At 40.8% G+C, this 23,030-nt stretch overlaps 1 long non-coding RNA gene across 1 annotated transcript in view; it reads right to left on the bottom strand.

The window, feature by feature from the left end:
* LOC137472230 (uncharacterized) overlaps window positions 1-23,030 on the bottom strand; it is a 107,542-nt gene that overhangs the window by 23,522 nt on the left and 60,990 nt on the right. Inside the window, exon 2 of the long non-coding RNA XR_010998080.1 lies at window positions 15,770-15,883. This is a non-coding gene — a long non-coding RNA (uncharacterized lncRNA). The remainder of the gene's footprint in view (window positions 1-15,769; window positions 15,884-23,030) is intronic.

Here is a 23,030-nt window from a genome sequence, read left to right on the forward strand (position 1 = left end):
AAACAGGCTGGCATCTGAGTTTTGACACAATTAGTTTAGCAAACTCACTCTCAAGTACAAGCCCAGCTTTTCCCTCTAAATTAGTGAGACCATCCAGATCCACATGTACAAACATCACAGGAACACAAACTGGCACTGACACTCAGCACAGTCTGGCCAGCTCTGTGTCACCAGCTTGTCAGCAGCATTTACTGGCACTGGCAATGGCAAATCCTAGCTTGTATCCCAACACTGATTGATCTTTTCCCCAGCCTTGCAGTTAAGCCCCAGAGCAAATGGTGGCTCAGAAACCAAATGTGGAATAATTTCTAAAGTCAATCTGAAACAAGTCATGGCTTTAGCATTGACTGAACATATCTTCCAATCCAACCTCTGCCCTTTCACAGTGAGATATCCTTGTCTGCCACTGACCTGACAGAAAAGCATCTCTATCTTCCTTGCAGACACGCTCCTTTGCCCTGGAGCTCTGTGAATTCAAGCCCCAATTTGAGCTCAAGCCTTTGCACCCCACTTCTTTTCCCCAGAGAGGGTTTTGCCCCATTTTTGTTCCAGGCCAGCTAGAAATTAGAATGTGGTGGAGTTTGGATTACTTTGTAGGTTTGCATAAATCATGGTTTTACTCAGTGTAGCTTCTCAACTTCATCCCAGCCAAAGCTGTTCATAACCTAAAAACTGCTTTAGGATCAACTTTTTGCCTGAACTCTGAAAAGCTTCCCCAGTATACTGCAATGAACTCAAGCTTTGCCTTTTTTCTTTTATGTCTTGAGGTCAAACACTACTTTATCCACCATGTTACCTAGTGATCCAGCCTCCCATTTCAGAGCTTATTTCCCCATGACACTGGTTCACATCAGCTCTCAGCTTAGTTTAACAGGCCCTGTTAATTGTTATATGACTTTATAAATTTACATAAACAACCTCCAATTCCATGCATAACCATTTGCTTCCAGAAGGCTACATAGCCTTAATTTGGAAGTAAATATACAGCCATGAGCACCAGCCTTTCATATCTGCCTACCTTGCTGAAAACTGAGACTTTTATTAAGGCAGCAGTGCCAAGAGAACTTCAAATACGTTAAGAGCTTGACAAGAATCAGAGATTTTATTGGAATTTCTATGAAAATTAACTTATTTTTCTTGTAGTAGGGATACAGTGATGTTTTGGACATGACACAATGTCTGCTGTGCACATGTACTCTCTCATATTACTCTGGATGCCACGTTTCCACTTACATTATAGCCTCAGAAGGCATTATTGACTAACTTAAAAGTAATGATTGGAGAGGTTTTGTGTGGCAAGACTATTACAATCTGATGACAAATTGACCTATTTTGTTTTATTTTATTCCTACATCTAACAAGACTAAATTATATCTAAGAGTAATTGGTAATAGCTGAAATTGTAATCTGTTAGCTGCAGCAGTGAGACACATAATCAAAGGAGGGAAAGAGGTGAGGCAGCCTCTGCCTGTCTTTGGAAATGTGAATTTGCATATGAACACTTAGACACACATGGAGCCAAACAGAAAAGGTTTAAATTAGCATCATCATCTCTGGATTTAAACTTAAAGGTCACACTAACAGTAACACCTCACCAGGCTACCAGAAATCAGCCTGTCAGAGAAGTCCCTCTTCACCTGGAGCACAAGGTCACTCCAGAAGAACAGAAGGACACTACAGAAGGACTACACACAGATGAACTCCAGGACAATTTTCACACCTTTCTGAACATGACAGTTAGAGAGAATTCAGCTGGGAGCCTATCCTGAAAGGGACACCCTGCCATGCATATTCAGTAAACTTCTCACAGGAAAATGTAGGCTGGTCAGAGGCAAAGAGCAGAGAGCCTCAGTCACTCAAGTGTTCATAGATTGTAAGTGATACCTGCAGTTTTACCAGAAGCTCTCAGAGAAATCTGCAAGCAGGAGCCAGGTATGTAAACACAGGCATGCAAAATCAGTCTGCAGTGCTCACAAGGCTAGCAATTCATCTGCAGCAGAAACGTCACGGGGATCGGAAGGCAAATCACCCTCGGCTCTGCCAAGGGTTGTCCTACTGTCTCTTAGCTTAGTGAGGAAATAAAACACTGCAAACAGCAGGAGCATCACAGAGAGAGCAGCAGCTGAAGGGACCAAACTTCGGGGTCACTCAGGTGATGGGAAGTGACTGTGCTCTGCTACATTCACCTCTTTGTAGGTAAGTCATGGCTTTCAGATAAAGCACAAAACATGAGCTAATTAGACCTTTATTTTATTTCAAATCCAGATTACGGCTTTGTCAGAGAAAACCATCAGTAACTCAGCACCCTCTCAGCTCTTGCAGTGAAGAAATTTTGTGCCTGTCCTGCTGCCTCTGGGCCAACAGCTGCTTCACTCAGAGTTGTTCTGTGTGATAAACAGTATCTCAAGTGCACAGTTAAGGGAATAGCCTGCTGTCTTACAGACTGTGAGCTTGCATATAAGTAGTAAAGACTAAACTGGCTTTATTTCCTTTAGGGAAATATTTTTTCACCTGATAAACTGTAGAGGTGGTCACTAATTGTGGAGTAAAAAAGTTCTGCAAGGTATTTGTTGCTAAAAATGCTGTCCTTTCCTTTTTAAGAACTGCAATAAATATTAAAGCAATTTAGAAATATTTCTAACTGCATCAAACAACTCTGCAGTTCAGATTTATGTTCACAGCATAATTTTATTGAGGCAATTATACAAGACATGTATGTTCCCAGGAAGTTTTTTTGCAATGCCATCTGTTTTATTTAAACAATAATTGCCATGCAAAATTGACTTGGGAAGCTGGGCTTTCCACTAAACACTTTAGCTTCTTTGACAATAAGCAGAAAATGGACAAGAATGAGGGCATAGTAAGTATTCAAACAGCTGCATATGCTGATAATGAAAAAATTGATCTGTCAATGAGCCTACAGTCCATCACTTCTGTAAAAGCAGACAATAGCTAATTAAGTTAGCAGGCCCCCGCTGAAAAGTGCCAGTTGCAAATAGGCTGTCTGGCTGTCTGGAAGGATGGAGGATTCAAGAGGGTTACAGCTTTCACAGCGAAATACAAGGCAAAGCAGTACCACGATTTGCTGCAAATATAATGACTTAGCAGCAGGCACAGATCTTGTCATGCTATGATGGAAAGAGCCAATATACCAAGCTGCTGGACTCTGAGTATATGTCCAGAGGGTCTACACACACTCCCTTGCATACACACATGCACATGCTGTGGAGAAAAGGGTGCAATTAGCATGACTAATACCAGTTCAAATGAGGACAGCATTGCTGCATTTCTCTGCATTTTCTGCCAGTATACATCTGGTAGTAATAGAAGATAAATATGCTTTTTCAGCTATTTTTAAACATTTACTTTAAAACAAACATTGATTAAGTTATGCTGAACTGTGTACATCACTGATTTGTAATATCATGGACTGACAAAAGGAAACCTAGCCCAGAGTCCAGAAAAAGACAATTGCTTGGTCATCTCATAAAACATTAGGGCAAAAATTCTGTAGTAATATACCCATGGTATTGCAGATGAGATCTTGTCCATCTTGAATCTACTTTCAGTATGACAGTGTTGGAGACCTGCAGGATCAATAAACTATTGATTTTATATCTTTTTGGTTTTTGTCAGGCTTGGCAAAGAAAAACTGCCCTTCCATTGGAATGGTTTCAAGGATTACAAATAAGGAGACATTCAAAACACCCCAGCTGATCATGAAAGAAGCTGCAGAGACAGGGGTGAGTAAAAACTGTCCCCTCGGGGGAAAAATTATTCTTCATGTAGTTTTACCTATATTGTGAATTTCTGATGTTCTGAATATGCTATGAGTCAAGTGACGTTTTCTTTCAGAAGACAAAAAAATTTCAAGGGCTCTGAAGGGGAAATCACATGGTTACTATGATGGTTTGGAACCATCATCTGATCCATTATTTGCATGTAATTTCCCTTGGGAATGTAATATAATAAAATTCAATTAAATGTGATGGACATGGAAAATGTCCACAAAGACAAATGCTTGTCTCCCCAGAATGTGTAAAACACCAGGATGGGTGAATCTCTGCATCAATCTCTTTCACCTTCAAGATTAGCAAGACTAGAGTGTGAACTTTTAGCAGTTTTACAGTTTCTACACTAAATATGTGAAACTCAAGAAGAAGCTTGAATATATTAACAGGACACCAGGAACCAGTAAAATTTGAGTAACCACACTCTTATATTCAAAAATGCTGTTTCCAACACAGTATTTCCACCAGTTTCTTTTAGCCCCAGTGAAACCTGGCCTGTACCTAGGTATGAGAAATATATTTACCCAAACCATAGAGAATTTTAAGTGGTGTAATCTTGTTGTTTTTTGTAATCCACAAAATTGATTTACTTATTACTTTTTCTTTATGAAAAAATGTGCACATTATGCAGTTTACAACTATTATGGAAAAAAAAACCCAAAGGAAACTAAGAAAATCCCTTTAGAGTAGAGGAAAAGTACAGATGTTCTAAAGGCTAGGAAGAATTCTGATGATAGTCTTAGTTTTCTTTCCATCTTTAATTTTTGTTCTAACAGCAATTATACAACTCACTTATCTTTCCAGAACAAAACACATTTCTGGTCCTATAGTCACTGTGGACCACTTTTCAATTAACAGAAAGGACTTTAGAAGAGTATTCTAGGTCTGCAGTATATTCTCTTTCACTAGAGTATTGGCAAGAGACATCCATGCAATATCCAAAGCTACACCTAATTTTTTTTCCATTATGGACCAGGAATCATTTTCAAGACCATTCAGGCAGCTGTTACAGAACACATGAGCACATAGTCACCTTTCCACTGTCAAAGAAATACTCTGAAAATACTTACCGGCCTTCAGCCTGTTGTCAGAAAGTCCATGGAATGTTAGGGTGTGAGAACCAAAGTGGTCAGTAGTAGCCAAGTCAAGGCACTGGAGATCTCAGTAGTTCCAGCCGTGGTAGCAAAAGGACTATGGATATTCCCACAGTCAGCTCAGGCAGACAAGGGATTTGTCTACACTGACCAACACCAGCTTCAGTATCAAAAAGCAAGATAACAGCACATGGTTAGATTTTTGTCTACTTAATGGGCCCATACAAAAAGACACACATCTTTAAACCCTGACTAACATGCCATTATTTTCATTATCTGTAAGCAGTCAAATGAATTTTTATCATACTGGTAAATTCATAATTGTTAATGCCTGGAGACTTTGACCTATACACATTATAATTACAAAGTTCTCTGAGCTGTTTTGGTGCAAAGCATACAGTGCAGGTGAGAAGAGTGGGACAGAATGAGCACTGGGTGTCAGAAGTGCCAAGCTCCTTTGCTCAGAATGTGCAGAGCAAAATCATGCATCTGCCCAAAAGAAGGGAGCAAATGCAATATGACTAATCAGTGCAGTTTTCCTGATATACTTTAGCATTTCCATATGCTTTTCTCTAGAGCTGAACAATCAATCTCTCACTCATATATGATTTGTGTATCTCACCAAACAGCTTTCAGAGACACTGTTGCTGTGTTTCCTGATTACAGATGTGGGAGACTGTCTCAGGCAAGTAGAAGAGCTGCCTGTTTCTCCCCCATTCCCATTCGGTTCATTTCAGAGCAGTTATTTCTGACACTGACAAGTTGCTGCATTAAAGAAATAATTCTGAAGCTTAAGACATCAGTCTATGTGCCATACTAAACCAGTGAGTCAAGTCAATTGTGACTTGAGAGAGTGAAGGCTCAAAGTCAAGTGGAACAGTGTGGAGGGAAGCAAAATGGAATGTTTGCCTGGGGCTTTTAAAATGCATTATGACTCTACTGCCTGAAGTTCCTTACCAGCACAGTATTCCAGCTTGATATTAGTGGTAAATGTGTTAGTTGCTGATATTCAGATTAAGTTAACTCCAGCTTCTCTTTTAGGACACTTGTTTTATCTGTTTTTTTTTCCTGTATTTTCAACAGCAGTATTTTAGGACACTATGGGAAACTGTGGAAGAAATTGTATGAAGTGATCAAAACAAAATTCTCTTGCAAACTGACACTTTTTGAAACCTGCATTTCTTGATGCATGGAAATTATGTATCTAATTTTACTCTGACACCAAAAAAAGTAACAATCTTACCTTCAGTAACTATGAAGAATTGCACAATAACTCTTAATAATAATACTTTGCACAGTACATGCAAACAACAGAATATCCAGCAAAGATCTCCTGAAAGTATCCCTGTAACCTGTAATGGATATACAAACCCTTCTGTTGGAGGTGTGTAAGCTGTATCTCAGAGCAAAGACTTTAAGCAATTTGGTGAGGGATACACCATACCCTCCTGAGAACCCATGAGCTGAGAGCATCCAGCCCCTTGGACATGTAACTTAAGACTATTATTGGCTCTTTGTGTGACCAAAGTGCACAATTATTTTTTTGCCTTTTAAATAAGTTTGTTTATGCTCATCAACAAAAGGCCCAGGAAGATACATTTTTTGCTCACCAGTGTCACTTCCTTGTCAGCCATAAGGTTTGTCACACCAAAGAACATAGCTGCATAAACCCAATGGCTTCATATCCTTTATATATAACTATGAGATCCTGAAATTTTGAGAGTAGATTCAAAATGATGAATTCTATATTCTCTGTGTAAAATCTGAAAGCAGCCTGAAGCCATCCAGCAGCACCTCTACATAACTCCACACAGGACCTAAGCAAGTCTGATGCATTAGCCTTACATTCCATAAAGAATTGTTGTCAAAGTTAAATCTCTTTCAAAGCATAGAAAGTGCTTCAAAAGAAAATGTAGTTTTGAAAATGTCTTCATAAACTATTTACAAATCAAACAAATAATAGGAAACCCATTCAGATAAACTGAGTTTGCTTGATGAGAATGAATGGCATTTGAGTGATAACCATTTCATTTTTATATTTTAAAAGTCTCAGTAGACTTTAAAATCAATAGATTTTTACAGCTAATTCATTTTTCTACCAATTTATATTTTCCAAATAAAATAAGAACACTGTTGATTTCTAATACATCTTCATTTCCTCTCTTTATTTTTTTAATAGTAGACAGCCTATCAAATAATTATCTCACTTTTTATTTTTAAATACTGTTCTATTTTATAAGCCATGTTGTACACATGTTAAGTTACTCTATAGACTATGATATTTTACAGCAGTTTCATAAATTCACCTTCTAAAGTGATTAAGCTGTTCTCTGGACTCCAGAAATAAACTCCTCAAACAAAATGATGTATTTTTCATCAGACGATAAACATCCACAGTGGAAGCACTTTATTTCTCCAGAGCTGCAAATATTTTGAACAACTACTTGTCATCAGTACATGAACTATATATATATCATGCAAAGAAAAACCAATTACCCACATACTAAGTGCAGTGAAGAGAAAGCCACGTGCCCCTGTTGCTGTTTCAATTATCTTGAATTACTTATGTCCTTGAAATGCACAGTTACATCTCCCACCAAATACCTGATGTGGATATCTTGAATATATTTGCCTGACTAGACCTGTGAGGTAGCTGGACATGCCTCACACCACCTGGGTTTACCCAAGATGACTTCTGGCTTCTAAATGCATTAGGAATAGGGGAAAGAGCATCTCATGGTGAACTGCCCCTGCCATGGCATTTGTCCCCTCCAAGGTGTCTTTCTCGTAAGCAAGAACTGACACCATCCCCCTGCTCAGAGTGGAGGGACAATTCATTGCTACTCAGCATAAGTGCTAAAGATGATGGGTATTTGGCACCAATGAAAGTAAGAGACAGAATAAAATTCTACAGAACACATAAGAAACACCAAATACACCCTGTTTGTTCTGCCAACTGGAATTACTGTGGTTACCCTTTCCTGACCATGCTCAATGTATTCACAGCAGCCATGCCCAGTTTGGAGCAGGAAGCGGTACTGGTGGAAGGCTGGGCAGATAGTTACTCTACTTTGTTCTTCCTGTTTTTCAAAAATGTTTAGTAAGTCTGTCTGTTCTGAAAAGTCCATAGACAGCTTTCTGCAAACAAGAATAATACTATTTAACTTTGGCAGTTTATGAGTCTTAGAATTTCTTGCAAGTTTACTTATTCTAGTAGATCATACCATTTTCTCTCTTCTAGGCAATCTATCTGTTAAGATTTCTCCTGGAGTATCTCATTAATGTAGGCTTGGGAACAATGAAAGTAGGCAGTAAAATCAACCTGTATTATAGACAAAAGGGAAGTTTTTAATGCATAAATATCTGAGTCCTGTGAAAGCGAAGAAGCAGTTTTTATGAGCTCTTAAAAGCTACCAGAAGAAAAAAGGAGGTACATATGTGAAAAAATAATGTGTTCTGACTAGAGTAGACAGGAGCTGCTCCTTCAGGATAAGAAATGCAGGGTAGGTGGAAGAGACTTTTCCTATTACTGCCACATACTCTCTGATAATGTGACAGGAGAAGCTAAACCAGAATATTTTTCATTCCCTTTAGGATTCAGCCATTACTGAAATTGTCCTTCTTTTGTTCAAGAAACACTTCAGTTTAATATGCAGAGATATATTGTAGCTGAAGGAAAAAAATAACCCAACCCACACCATTTGGTTAACTGTGAGACAGACATGGTGTTCACAGGAGGGTAGAGCAACATCACAGTAACTTGTCCCCTTCCATCCCACCCATCTCCTATCCTAAGGACAAGCAGTTCAAGTTCAGTGCTGGAGCAGAAAATTAGAACTTATTTCATTGGCAGTCACCCAAAATATCCTTCTTTCTTGTCTTCTGATCATGAACAGCTCAAGCATTTCCTGTGCCCTCTCCCTCTAAAACTATCCCCATTTATGCCTAGTGCAAAGATTCTTCTCCTAAGACCAGAGTCTGACTCCACAAGTCCCAATTGTGGTGCAGTACCTTCTGCAGCTCATCCGATTTCAGTCTAGGTAAGTCATATCCTGTATCTGGGGCTTTAAAATCTTGCCATCTATTATAGTGTAGGAGACAAGCCTCCATAAAACTAAATAACCTAAAATGGTTTTGAGCTTAAATGCAAGTGTAACACATAATCACAGTAAGCCTATGAATGTGCCAAATCTCCTCCCTTCTAATATATGGTGGGAATAAATTATTTTTTCAACAAGGTAAAACTGAAATATTATTAACATTCAGACAATGTGCTGTTACCAATTACTTTTTTTCCTCTTGATATCTGGAAGTAATATGAACCCTTATTCAAGGTCTTTCTGTGGGGAGGTGAACTGTAAAATGACAATTTTAACGGAGAGTAGATAACAATTTTGGTCTTTTCTCCTATCAAAGAGAAAGTTACGTAATTTCCTCCATAATAGAAAGGTCTTCTATCAAGGAATATAATTTCTTTTGAAAACTAGTACATGGAGGAAAGAAAGCATTAATGAGACTTTGATTGCATCTCTGCTATTGTGCGATAATCTTTAAAATTACTCACCTGTTGTATCTTTCTGTTTAATCTATTCTTAAAATGAAGACTGAATCAGATATTTAATATACTTCGTTTGCAAAGCAGTTTCGACTGAAAAGTCATTCTGGAGAAACTTCTGCTTGCAAGGGGGGGAGTTGTCACGGTTGCTACACTAGCTGTCAATAGGCACAGCTGCATTGCTGGCACACCTAACCTAGCTCCTGCTGCAGGCAGCCACATCCGCTGACGAAACCCCAGATACCTGGGAATGAGGCTGACCAAGCACTGTGTCCTGCTCAGCACAGCTGAAGTTGCTGTTGGATTTATTTGCTGGGACTGAACATGTGTTAACATGTGTTATGCAACACAAATGGCTGTACCTGAGCTGGTGAAGTTGTCTGTACTGTGTTAAGGAGTACAGACCCCTGTATGGGCAGCTTTGGCTGTGAATCAATGCACAGCAGTTCATTAAACAGGGACACAGCTTCCAGTCCTTGCAAACCAATGCAAGATGACTTATTGAATTCCTTCAACTCTTTTATGAAGCAAATTTTGCTTTACTGTTTTGCATTGTGCTTTCTCTCCCTGTCTTTCAGAGGAGATAATGTTTTGTTGAACAACTAAAGCAAAACTCATCCACAAAGAGGGTATAGGAAGGGTAAAGGAAAAAAGGGTAGAGAAAGAACATGACATGGAGTGATAATTAGAGATTGTTAGAGATATCACCTCTGATGCCTTTGAGGCAAGAGGCTCCCAGAACCACAGTGTATGTCTGACTATATTACATTAACTTCTTTGCACCTCTCAGCTACACAAATGCACAAAGCAAGAAAAACAGGAGTTCTGCAAACCAAGAAGAGCCTTTCTCTTCTACTAAGCCCAGTATTTCCAGATGCCAGCAGCTACCAGTAACTTACAGAGAAGAAGACAAAATAGGACCAAGTAGCTCCAGAGCCTATTCCACAGCATAACCTGCAAGCAGATTGGCAACACAGACACGTGCATATATCCTCTAGCACAGCTGGTCTACTACACTTGGTCTCTCCAAATGCTTGCTTCTTTTGTCCCTCCACATGAAAACCTTGTGATCTTGAGGCTACAGCTGCCTGCTCAACTAGAAATCAGACTTACACACACAAAATCTCTGAGCCATCAAAGAAGCTATGCAACCCCTGACTGCTGACTCCCAAGCTTTCTGATCATGCAGAGAACTGTGAGGCCAGGGGATTACCCAGCCAACTTCCCTAGTCCTGAGACACCACCCAAAAAGTAGTAGGAGGAGAGGATGAGAGATCTGATAACTTTTGATGGCAAAAATGTTGACTGTCTGAGAGTGAAAAGCATTTGTTTACGACATATTTGATCCCTTTCCATGTAAATCCATGTATTTCAGGTGCATATTTCCACAGAACAACAGGGAATCAGCCTGTGTGTTTCAGAGTAAAGGTGGCCTTTTCTATACATAAAACTTGTAGACATAACTACCCCAATTTTAACAACAAAAAACATTACTAAATACTTTCCAGTAGATGGCAGGGTTACGTTGTGACAATGCTGAAAGTCTGAAGTTGAAAGTGCTTCTGGATAAATGTTCAAGTACTGGTTAATTAAATTTAATTAGCAGAATGATCCAATATCTGAAAAGACATAAATATACATTGGATTAACTGATAGAATGTAGATGCTGGAAATGTAGAAGCTATATTTTAAGGCAGTGAAAGCTTAAAGCTCAACATAGTATTAAAAATGAACTTTGTTAAAAATTAGCTTCATTGAGATAACCGCTTATACCACAGGACTGACATGACACAAACCACAGTATTTAAAGTGAGAATCCCCTCAAGTTACCAGCCATAGAATACAGTCAGGAGAAAATAAAAAGGCCCTTGAAAACTACTGAAAATGATCAGCAAAAGTGGTTTTCAGGACTAAAAACAATTCAGCTGGACAGTGTAGTGTTTGTCTTTTTTCAGGGACTGTGCAAAAATGAGCACCCCATTGAGGGAATTCAGTACTGCTTTTTTCAGTTTGAGAAATCATGACCTCAGCAGGGTAGAGAACAGCTTCACAGGTTGGGACGCCCCTCAGAAACAGCCAGGAGAAAAAGCCTCTTGCACCCTGAGCATCTCAGAAATGGTTTTTCACTTGTCAGGAACCAGAAAACAAAGCCAGGATGACTGGCTGCAAATAGATGAGGTTTCAGTTTCTTAAAACTACAGTTATCTGAATCTACTTTTCCAGCCATGGCTGGAAGATGTGCCCCACTGAATTTCAAACACAATTATTCTAGTGAATGATTTCCCTTGTAAGTGTCCCAAGGTTGTATGGTTTTATCCGCCTCAAAGGACAGATGATTTACATGAGATCACTCTGTTTGTGTCAACACTGGTCTGAGAACATTTGTGGGCAACTGCTAATGTCAAACCTCTGTACACTGCAGGCAAAATGAAATGGCTGCAGTGAAAAAATACCACCCTTCTTTTTATATGTTTTCTTTGGCAGAAAATATTTAGACATCAGACACCCAAACACTTTTATTTCTCATTTGGTGTATGCCAGTTTTGACTTAATTTCACTATTCTACTGTGGAATTATAAGATTAGTTGAAATACTCTATTTATTCATAAAAATAAGTTACTTTTGTGAATATCTAATAAGAAAACAGAGGGGCTGATGACACGTGATGTCTGAATGTAAAAAGGCCCAACCTAGCACACCATCTCTGTCAGGATGTAGTCTGCATTTATTGCACTAGTGCCTCTGTGCTACTTAACTGCAGACCATGCTGAAAAGCAGAATTCTCATTCCTAATGATACACCTTTTATCTTCAAAGACACATTTCCTATTATTTCCTGTAATAATATACTCAACTTCCTCTGGTAAGTGTATAGCACTTATAAAGAACATAGCTACATCACTGAAAACAGTTTTGAGTTTTGCTTTTATTTTACCAAGTCCTTAATATTTTGTTGTCTTTTTTTTTTTTTTGTTTTGTTTTGTTTTCACATATTAATGCCTGATTATATTATATTCTTTAAAAGTTTAATCTTATAGCCACCTTATTGATAATTCACACCTATTGATTCATCTTGTTTCTGAAAGCATTTGCTTCGTAAAAAAATACAAACAAAAAAGAAATAAAACCAGTATTGACTGATGCTCAAAAATCCTATTGTATTTTTGCAGTTGGATAAAACACACAGAGCTTGACACATTCCTGAAACTCTGACTCTGGTGAGAGTGTAATATAAATGGTAATATTAACATAATCATCTTGATCTTTTCCCCCAAGAATAACATAACTCTAACTGTTCTAAGGTCACATGTCACATGTCACATTCAGCCTCATGAATAATTTGGTTCATCTTTCTCACTGACATAAACCTAGAATCTTGCTGAAGGTCATGCAACATGCCTTATCTTTTCATTCACTCACAATTCAGCCCTGTACTCTGCCTTGTATTATTTTAGACTCATGACATGCAGTTGTAGATTGTTTTCATGGTGGTGTAATGCCTGATAGTCAGCTCACGCAGTGAATGGTAAACATTGATGTTTCAAAAGCTAATTAGTGGTGAAGATTTGTTTTTTGTTGCCCTATCTCTGTTTATTCAGCTGGAAAGCCATGGGCCAGGTGAGGTCAGCAAAGGCGATTAGAGAAATGATCTTTGTTTCATACAACACAAAATTGAATTAAATAAGATTATTTGGTAAGAAAAGAAAATAATTAAAGAGTCTGATGCATCTGACATTATTAAGGTAACAGTTCTTAGGCCTTTGGCTCATCCAGCATCCCCACTAATCCATTTGTGAGCCAATATAATTGTCTAAAGACAAAAGCTCTCTCAAGTTTGACAGAGAACTGAAATTCTTCTATGTCTGGCTCAGCAACTCCATTTCCAGCCTTGAGCTTCATCTCATCAGTGTTCTCTGAAGCAATACTCTGTCTCCAGTTTTCAGTAGCTAGAAGGAAATGCACAGGAAATCATGGGGCAGGGAAGTGGTACAGGATGCAGAAAAAGAAAGGAACCAAAACTCTTTTATCTGTATGAAGTGTTCTCACTTAACCTCAGCTTATACATGGAAAGTTTTGTGCTGGGGGGAGGGATGGGGATAGAGAGGTTCTCACAAGACCTTCTTTTATTTCTTCATGTCCTAAAAATTTGGTAGCTTTTTAACAGTGGTGCCAAACCCTCTGAATCTAGTTTTCTGTAACATCACTGTGGAATTTTCCCTTCAGATCACAAGAGGTGTGGATTTCACCCTTTCCTCAGCTGCCAATAATTTATGCAGACATATCTGCCCTTGTCTTAGCACATCAGCACAGCTGGACTTTCTGCAGCACACATCACTGTAGAGCCTGAGCAACAACATTTTCAACTCAGCTACAAGCGCATGCAGAAATGGTCCCCACACATGGTGTACGACAGGGAGAGACCTTTCCATCAAGAGAATATACTGCAAAGCCAGGAGAACCTCAAAAAGAAAATTCAACCACAATAAGCTGTTAATTTCAAGAAGAATCATATATGCATTTACATAAGATAATGTTATAGTGATCACATAATCAGTGGGTTTGTTTCATTTACAGACTGTCTATGACACATTTCAGGAAAGAATTCTCCCCAGAAATGAATGACAAAAGTGGATCACTGCAGAAAATGTCATCTTCAAACAAGCTGAGAATTTTTCCTCCTCTGGGAGGAGCAAAGGAGGGAATCACAGTAAAGGTATAAAACAATTTACTTTTGTAACCCCATGTCCTAAAAAATAAAGCATAAGGAGGAATAAAATGTAACTGGTCATTCCTTTTGACTTGTAGAGGATAAAAAAGGAACCACCCCAGGAAAACAACAAATCCAGAAATGCAGAAGAGAAATAGTTAGCATTACATGTTATTATGAGGTACAAATAAAAACCACCAAAAGTTCATGAGCTTCAGGCCTAATATTTTTTAATTTATTTTGAGTTGTTTCAAAAGGTAGGGAGGAGAAACAAGAACTAAACATAACCCACAGTGCTCTGGGACGCATCAGACTAAGATATTCCTGAAAGGACTAATACAAATCTAGGTACCAAAAGAAGGGTGTTCTTGCTGCGAGAATGTATGCTGGTTAAAAGAAATGAATGAATCAAGTGCTTTGAACTAACAGCCAAGGTGTCTCTTTCAAGGTAGGAATACCTATTCCCCCCTGTGACACCTCCTCCCACACCATTCTGGCATGTTTGGCGCAGGCCAGGAGTTCCCAGGACCATATGATTTCTCCATCTCCATCCCATGATCACTTGCAAGCCTTTCAGTTGTCCATATCTTTCCCAAAAAATGGGATCATACTCAAGAAAGAAAGCAGTGTTGGTCTAGCTTGGAATTTCAGTCTTTCAGATGGGAAAAATGTGATTACAGATTATAGAGACTAAAGTACCAGTCTTGGGTAACAGATATAACTAAAACACTGTTGGTATTTCAGAAAACAATTTAAATGAGGTAAAATAGCATGCTGAAGATATGTATCCTAACAAATAAAGTTATTATTATCTCATCAGTATTCATGCAATATCTAATTACACTTGGGGCTAGAAATTTTTAAAAATAAACAAAAGAGTAACATCACCATACTGAAACAAGATATTTCTCATAATCAAAATTTCCTTTCTACTTTATGAGAAATATGGCAAGCTAATTTCTAAATGGAATATTCCCTCGTGTATTTATGTTGACTGGCATATTAATACGGCTGATTTGCTGAATACTATTTAAAAACTTCCTTTTTCTTTAGTCTCTCTGCTGTTGCCTTTCACTGTGTGGCATACAAGCTTGTCTCAGCCATTCCTGTATGCCACTCCGCCTGGTGGATGGAGGGACTATAACCACACAAAATGTACAATTTAATCTTATCTTAGATTTTTAACTGCATGATTACAAGGCTTCCCTGATTACACTGTTCAGATAAAAGTATTAGCAATACCAAAGCAGAACCAAAGTTCTGTTTGCTCTAAGGTAAAAGGCTGCCTTTAATCAAATGATGTTATAGTTTTATAGGAATAGAATCTGGTCACTGTAGCACTAAGTACGAAATGTCAGGGTTTACCTACAGCAGGCATTATAAAAAAAAATTGCCAATTCTATCATTCATGCATTTTCATGTATCTAGAATAATATTAAATAATTATTTAATCACAGGTAAATTAGGGAGCTTTTTATAGCTTAACCAGAGCTAGGGTACACATCCAGAAGATCTTGCATAGCTCCTGCACAAATCAGTGGGCCAGTCCTCTGCATGTAGCTGGTGCAAGTACTATTGGAAGTTGGGTTGGAAAAAATGCCTCACTAAATCCACATGCTCACCTGACAGATGATAGTGATCTCCCAGGAAAGGGCATGGAGCAAGTAATGTGGTGGCTGGCTCCAGCAACACAGGCTTATGTTCACCGAAACCTGAGGAGCCTGAAAGGATAGACCCTTCCAGAAGGAAAGATGTGTGACTTTTCCAAATATAAAAACTCAGCCTCATATCACACATAGATCTGACAGGCAGTGGCAGAGTGTTACCTGACTTAAAGGAGTTTGTAAGAATGGGGACTCAAGTATCTGATTTGCTCCATCATTAACTGATAAATAAATTCTACTCAATTGTGTTCAAAACCAGTACTTCAAGATAGGAAGAGGGAAATACAAGTTCATAATTAATGTGGTCACGCTGGCACAAATCACAAGTCAGTGACCAATAAGGACCTATGACTTAAACAGCTCCTCCCACCAAGTAAATGCTTTGCTGGAAGAGTTAGTAAGAAGCACATTCCTTGACTTATTCCCTCAGCTGCCAAGTTTGAAAACACCAAACATATCTCCCCCATTGTCTTCAATTTTCTCCATTCTGGAGACACTGAACACAAGAAGCCCTGGCTGTCAACAGCCTGATCTCACCAGCGCCTGCACCACTCCCAAGCACTGGATGCATCCTTGTTCAACCCCCGCACTTCTTTCACGCAAGGTGGTGGGACCAGGAGCCCAGGCCCTTGACATAACTAGCCCAGCTCCCTGGAATGGGTCTGCCTCCCTCTTTCTGAAGCCTTTGTTGCTATTCCTCTTCAGTTTCCCCTGGGCAGACTAGAGACCTGCTTTGATGTATACCACAGTTTACTTCACATACACCTCCCCCTGCAATGAAATGCAGTCGTAACCCAAGCTTTTCTGGCAGTTTCAGCAAATGCTCTCTCATCTGATTACTCCTCCATGAGCAGAGGAGCTCCAGCTACTGCTCCCCAGAAGCAATCAGAAGAGGTTCGTAAGACCAAGGTCCAAGCCTGGCTGTAAAAGTACTACAAACATCTGGAAATACAGACCTCCATGGTTTAACCCACTGCTCCTGCCACTCAGCTGAAGGTCGCTCTGCATCCTCCTCTTCTGATACCACAAGGCCAGGGACAGTGGCACAGGACAGCATCGGCACAGGTCCCTGCCAGATTCCTGCCTGCAGCTGGCCACCTACATCGTAATCCCTTTTTTTGGCAGCTGCACAGCCTGCACGAATAGCACCAACCAAATTCTAGCACTTTTGCTCAAGCTAAAAGACAGCTTTACCCTCTGCTGACAGAGCACTTAGACATCTGTAGTCAGTATCAGCTTCCCACAGGCTGGGACCTCCTCAGACTGAGCTTAAACTGGAGCTGGGTGCTGCAATCCCGCTAGGAACACAGCCCTTGGGGCAAAGCACGTGTGCCATTTCTCTGAAGCGCAGCATTTTGGTTATCAAGATTATCTAGCCGTGCTGGGGTGTTACCCCTTTCCCGCAGCGCTTGCTCCGGCAAGAAGGGATGCCATGACCAGCGGCTGCTCCGGACTGCCGGCCCCGCGCAGGCAGAGGGGGCTCGCACCCCCCGCACCCCCTGCCTTCCCCACAGCGGCCCCGCCGCCGCCGCCGCAGGGCCCCGGCCTCGTCTCAACCCCGCGGCCGAAGGTTCTGCCGCCCCCTGCGCCCCCCGCGGGCCCCGGGGCCGCCCCCCGGCCCGGCTCCGAGCATGCTCAGTGCCGCCCTGACCTACTTTCCCTGCCGGAGCCGGCAGCCGCGGGAGCGCACGGCGCGGCACGGGCACGGCACGGCGCGGCACGGGCACGGCGCGGCACTGCGGCAGCGCCGCGCTCCGCCCGCCCCGGCCCCGGCCCCGGCCGCGGCCGCGGGCCCGGCCCCGGCATGGTGCTGCGCGGGGCGCGCTGAGGGGCGCGGCGGCGGCGGGCTTTGCCGCGGGGCGGCGGCAGCAGCGGCGGCAGCGGCGCAGCGGCAGCGAGCGAGCGAGCGGGAGCAGCGGGCGGGCAGGTGAGCGGCGCGGGGGGCGCGGGCCGCGGTTCCCCAGCGGGCGGGCGGCGGCCCCGGGGAGGCGCTGCCCGCCGCCGCCTCCATCGCCTGCGCCGCCGGCACCTGCCGCGGCTGCCGGTGACCTGCGAGCTGGCCGCGGTGTCAGCGTGGCTGCGGAGCTCCGCGGTGAGCCCCGGACGCGCTGTCCCGCCGGCGGCCCCGAGGGAGCCTGGAGGGCCGGAGCAGGGTCCGGTGGCCGTGCCGGGGGAGCGCTGCAGCTCGGCCAGGAGGGCACGGCGCTTCTCCCGGGGCGGCTGTCGCTCGCGGCCAGCCCGGCGTGGAGCGCGGTATCTCCCCGCGCAATGGGAGCGCAGTAATGCTGTGTTCAGCATGAAAGTTCAGGAGATTATTTCAAATCAGCACCGAGTCTTGAAGGAAAGTGGGTTTCGTTAGGCAAAAAAAAAAAAAAAAAAAAAAAAAAAAGCTAATGAGCCCAAGGCTTTACTGGAGCCTTCCAGCTCCTGCGCGCAGGATGCTCGCTGCTGTCCCGCCCTGGGAAGGGGAATCGGAGGTGACACCTCAGTGCAGAGACCTCTTCGTTGGAGCTGACTTCAGAGAGAGGTGACATTGTGCCGCTTAAAATTTAAAATAAAGGATGCCTCCTAATATTTTTCTTTAATTACCCATTTACTTCACAGCCTAGCCTCATAAGATAACACTCAATTTCATAAGTGAACTGAGAGAACTAGAATCTAACACTTCAGAGTGGTCTTGAAATTATCTTTCGAATCCTGTTTCTTAACAGGGCCAATTGCAGCAGTATCGGACAAGGGAGCTTAAGAGAACACAGAGCGCTACTGAGCAGGCACTTTTCTAATGCATTTGTCTGGAGAGTCTTCTAAGAGACTACGCTTCCTAACAGCTCTCTTTCATTTGTTAAATTGAAGCATCTCAAATGGAGCTACCCTGATAACCCCGCTTGAGGAAATAAAAGTACTAACTGTGGCAAAATCCTAAATGCGACCTCATTTGATACATGTTTGTCTGAAGGACTGTAGAATTATTTCAAAAGGAGGAGCACAAAGGATATAAGGCGAGGGGAAATGTAGAATTTTCGTTCTTTAGAGACATGATATTGTGAAAGAGTTCCTCTTTTCACTGCAGTAGGACAAACTATGGCAGATCTTTTTTCAGTGGAGATGATGTTTTGCATGGCAGGAATCCTTTGTCTGGCTTAGCATGTACAGTAGCAAATGCACCATTGATATACTTGTGGTTGCTATACTAGAAATCCTTTTTTATTAGAAATCTGTCTCATTCAGATTGCAGCATATCAGCATCAGTTGGTGCTAAGTGCAGCTTACACAGCTGGAGTGCACATTGTACACCCATTTTTTTTTTCTGAAGAATTTGGAGTTTTCAGAGGACTGGACAAACAGCACAACAAACAAAAAAATATGTTTTGTATCCACTGCATATTTCCTGTCCTGAAGGTTCATAAAGTTTAGAGATAAAATCAGTTACTCTTAAAACATTTAACACATGGTGGGAGTGTGGGAGTGAATTCTGAAGTGATCGATACTGTACAGCTCTAGTTGTCTTCCTGCCCCATCCCATCCCCTTTCCCTCCCTGCAGTTAGACAGGTCCTGCATGAATTTGGAGGAGGAGGATGGAGTTGGCACAGAACCTGGCTAAAGTGCATTCATTGCTTTAACCAGGGGAGCAAAACCCAAATCCAGCCAACAGAGGGTCACATTTGTGACACAATGACAGGGGCTTCTGGGGAATGATTTAAATGGAAAAAAACCCAGTATCCATTTCAGTTCTTGTCTACAGAGTTTGGAATGTGGGGCTGGCATTTCTTTTATAGTTTAAGCTTCTTGCCCAGCGTAAGGCACCAGTGAGATGTGGATGCAATTTACAACAGGGAGAGTGAGCTTGCCAGCAGCTAAAACAACCTGTACCAAGCTCTGCTAGCAAGTTCTTCTTTCTCTCTCAGCAAATTGCACCTGTACTAGAAGTCTTTGCAGGCACAAGTGCCTATGATCCTACTTTGAAATGTCCTGAGTTGTAATAATATGTCACCAGAAGAATGGCATAAGACCAAGGTCTTAGATATTTCCTGGTATTATTCATTCCTGCAATTCTGAGCTGCCATCCATTCATGCAGACTTGTGTGCTTTTGCAAATATCTCTCTGTATCCTTAATTTTGTTATTTAGTTTTGACAATTGGCATTTGACAGTGGCATTTTCTGCCCATATACAGATCCACCTTAGAAACATCATTTCCAAGACAATGGAGAGGTTACCACTTTTCACCAGTTACTGTGATTAAAATCATCCATAGCAGAATTTTAAAGCATTTATCAGAAATAAAAACCTCTATACAGATATGTATAAATAACTTTATTTTGTAAAAGGGCCATTGTATGTGAAGGAATTTCTTATTGCATTAAGGATAACCTACTTAGCCCAGACCTAATATTTAATTGACATGTGTCTGCCACACTGAGAGTTTTATTCCAAGAAAAGATACTTGCTGATATTTTTATATCATTGTCATGCAGGGGCCAGGGCACTGCAGCTTCATGTGTGTGTGTGGTTCCCAGTCCTATGTGTGTGACTGTGTGGTACACACACAGTACTGGATGATGAGAAAGTTATGTGCCTTTACTATTACACTTTTCCATGTGGCATAGACATAACCGGCACACAAGTCTGAAATTACAGAGGTTCTTCAGTAAGCTCTTGAGGGCCTTCAGCTAAATTATTGCATACACACGGCAATATGCAGTCATGCTTGGGGAGGGCTAAATTGATCATGTTTGGGTACAAGCAAGACAAGCTGCTGCGTGGTGCAGGGCAAATTTGTTTCAATCCATCTTCTGTCCCCTTTGTTACTTGTGGAGGAAGGAGGCACGGACACCTTTAACCTGAAATAATCACTTTCAATTGCAATCAGTCATGAGCACTTAGATTCATTTAAATTCCCCCTCTGACAAGGTTAATCCTGTCCTAATCATGGCATCTATGTGTAACCTCTTTGCCCTGTATCCCAGCAACCAATAAACATGAAAGCCAGTCATTAAAAATTATATCCATCTTACAGTTCTGTAAGGATAGGGAAGAATAGTCATACTTAAATCTGTTTTCTCCTTTTTTCTTTTATGTTCCAAATATTATGTGAGTCTTTTGTTAAGATAGCATAATATAAGCTATATGAGTGCATCGAAAACATTCAGTTGATCAAAATTCAGAGTTTAGATAGAATTTTTAGCCTGCAAGGTTTTTCATATCTTTGTTTAAGCAAAACTTAGTTTTTAATTTTGTGTTATATTTAAATGTCCTACATCTGGAATTTTCCTTCTTCCTTTGGACAAAGAAAACCACTAGACATACTTAAGGGATGGTTAGCTTTGGCAAGCAGAGCGCAAAGGAGGAAGTGGAAGGAAGTGAGCTGGGCCACATTCTGCATTGCTATGTTCTAAGCAGAGTCTCATAAGCCTTGCCAAGAGCATATGAGATCTGTTGCATTTGCTGACTTTGGTTATTTAAACTACTGGCAGAATAATGCTTACAGAGTGCTGGAATAAATAAAAGATACAAGGTACATAAAGAAAATGAAAGATATGTAGAACTTGGTGAGGACAGGCAGAGCTCAGATGTACAAGGAAGTGTGGGAGGGATTCTCTGTGCGTCTCCATTGTTCCTCCTTTCCCAACAGGGGGAACTCTTAAACATTGATGCATCTGCATTTACTGCAGCAGCAAACCAGCAGCAATGCTGAAAGTTTGCAAGGAGTTAAGCAAGGGACTCTTAAAGCCATACAATGTTTGTGGAATAAGAGCTTTGTATACAAAACTATGTTGAATGGTACAGCCTCCATATAAATACAAACACAGAATAAATCTAGATAATCTATATAAACAAAGTTTTTATTTCTAAGAATAAAATTCCTCAAAGCATTTATGCCTAATCGAACATAAGCTGGGCCTTGAAAATCTCCACTATTGATAGTGTTGAATTTGCTCTATGATCTGGGTAACGTACAACTCAGTAGGGCATTTTCATGACAGTACCTGCCTTGATGAAAAACAGCAAGCTTCTCCACTAAATGCAGAGCTTTGCTTTTGCTGCAGTCATTAAAATACCACATAGAAAGAAAACTCTGATTTCTCAGTCCTTATAAGAGTGCATATCTGAATTACAACTTTTTAATGAGAAGTTAAACATCCAAGTTGCCTGAGTGCTTTTGTTGCTTCAGTGTATTTTGTGAAAAGCTGATTTGATACAGCAAGATACTAGAATTGCAGGAGCTGTGGCATCAAAAGGGGATTTTCCAGAGGTTTGGCATTCTTAAGGTACTTTTAAATAACCTCTCCAATAATTACCCACCGACAGTCTTCATTCTTTTTTAGGTTAATGGATTAGCATCTCTTGAGTGTTCATTGACATCAGGAGAGTGCACATCAGACCATTCCAAGACATGGTTAAATCAATGGGTCCATTCGAATATTTAAAGTGAAGCTCTAGGATCCTGTGTGCTTGCTAGTTTTGCAATATAGAGACATGAAGTAGATAAAGAGAAGCAGAGGAGAAAATTACAGTAAAAAAATTCTAAAACAGTTAAACACAGATAAAGGCAACATGAAAACTCTTCCATTGTACAGCTGCTGAATAGAAAGGCATATGCTTCTTTCCCTAAATGAAAAGTCTGGGTATAACATTAATTTTCAATTACACTTTATTGCTTGCTGCTGTCTTGCTGCAGTGTCTTATTACACTATGGAACCCTGAAACTAAGACAATAGTACCCTTATGATGCTTCTTTCCTTTGTTACCCCCTACAGTGCTGCGTGTGTTCAGACCAAAATAATTTTAGAACTCAAGAACTGATAATGACTAAGTTTTGATCAGGTTCTGCCATTAATGGTAGAATAAGCTACAGCCCTTGATTTTTAAATTTTCTTTTTTTTTTTTTTTTTGTTATTTATCATTTGTCACCTTACAAAACAGATTGAAAAATGTTTGCCTGTAAGAACTTAACCAATGCCTACAAAACAAACAATTCATTTATAGGCTTCTTTGTTGTAATTTTTTTAAGACAGGAGTGCTAGGAAAGATCTCCAGGTTGCCATACTAACAGCCCTTCCTGTTCACTGCCCAGGGTCATGCACTCAGAGGATAATGCATATACAGAAGTTAAGTTCCCACATTCATCATAGGCTGTCATAATCTATGAATCTGTACTTGTAAAGTATATACAGTCTTTCTTGAATCTTCATAGATTCTCAGCCCTTATATTACCCTG

This window comes from Anomalospiza imberbis, chromosome 4 (genome assembly GCF_031753505.1).
Source record: "Anomalospiza imberbis isolate Cuckoo-Finch-1a 21T00152 chromosome 4, ASM3175350v1, whole genome shotgun sequence".
NCBI lineage: Eukaryota > Metazoa > Chordata > Aves > Passeriformes > Viduidae > Anomalospiza > Anomalospiza imberbis.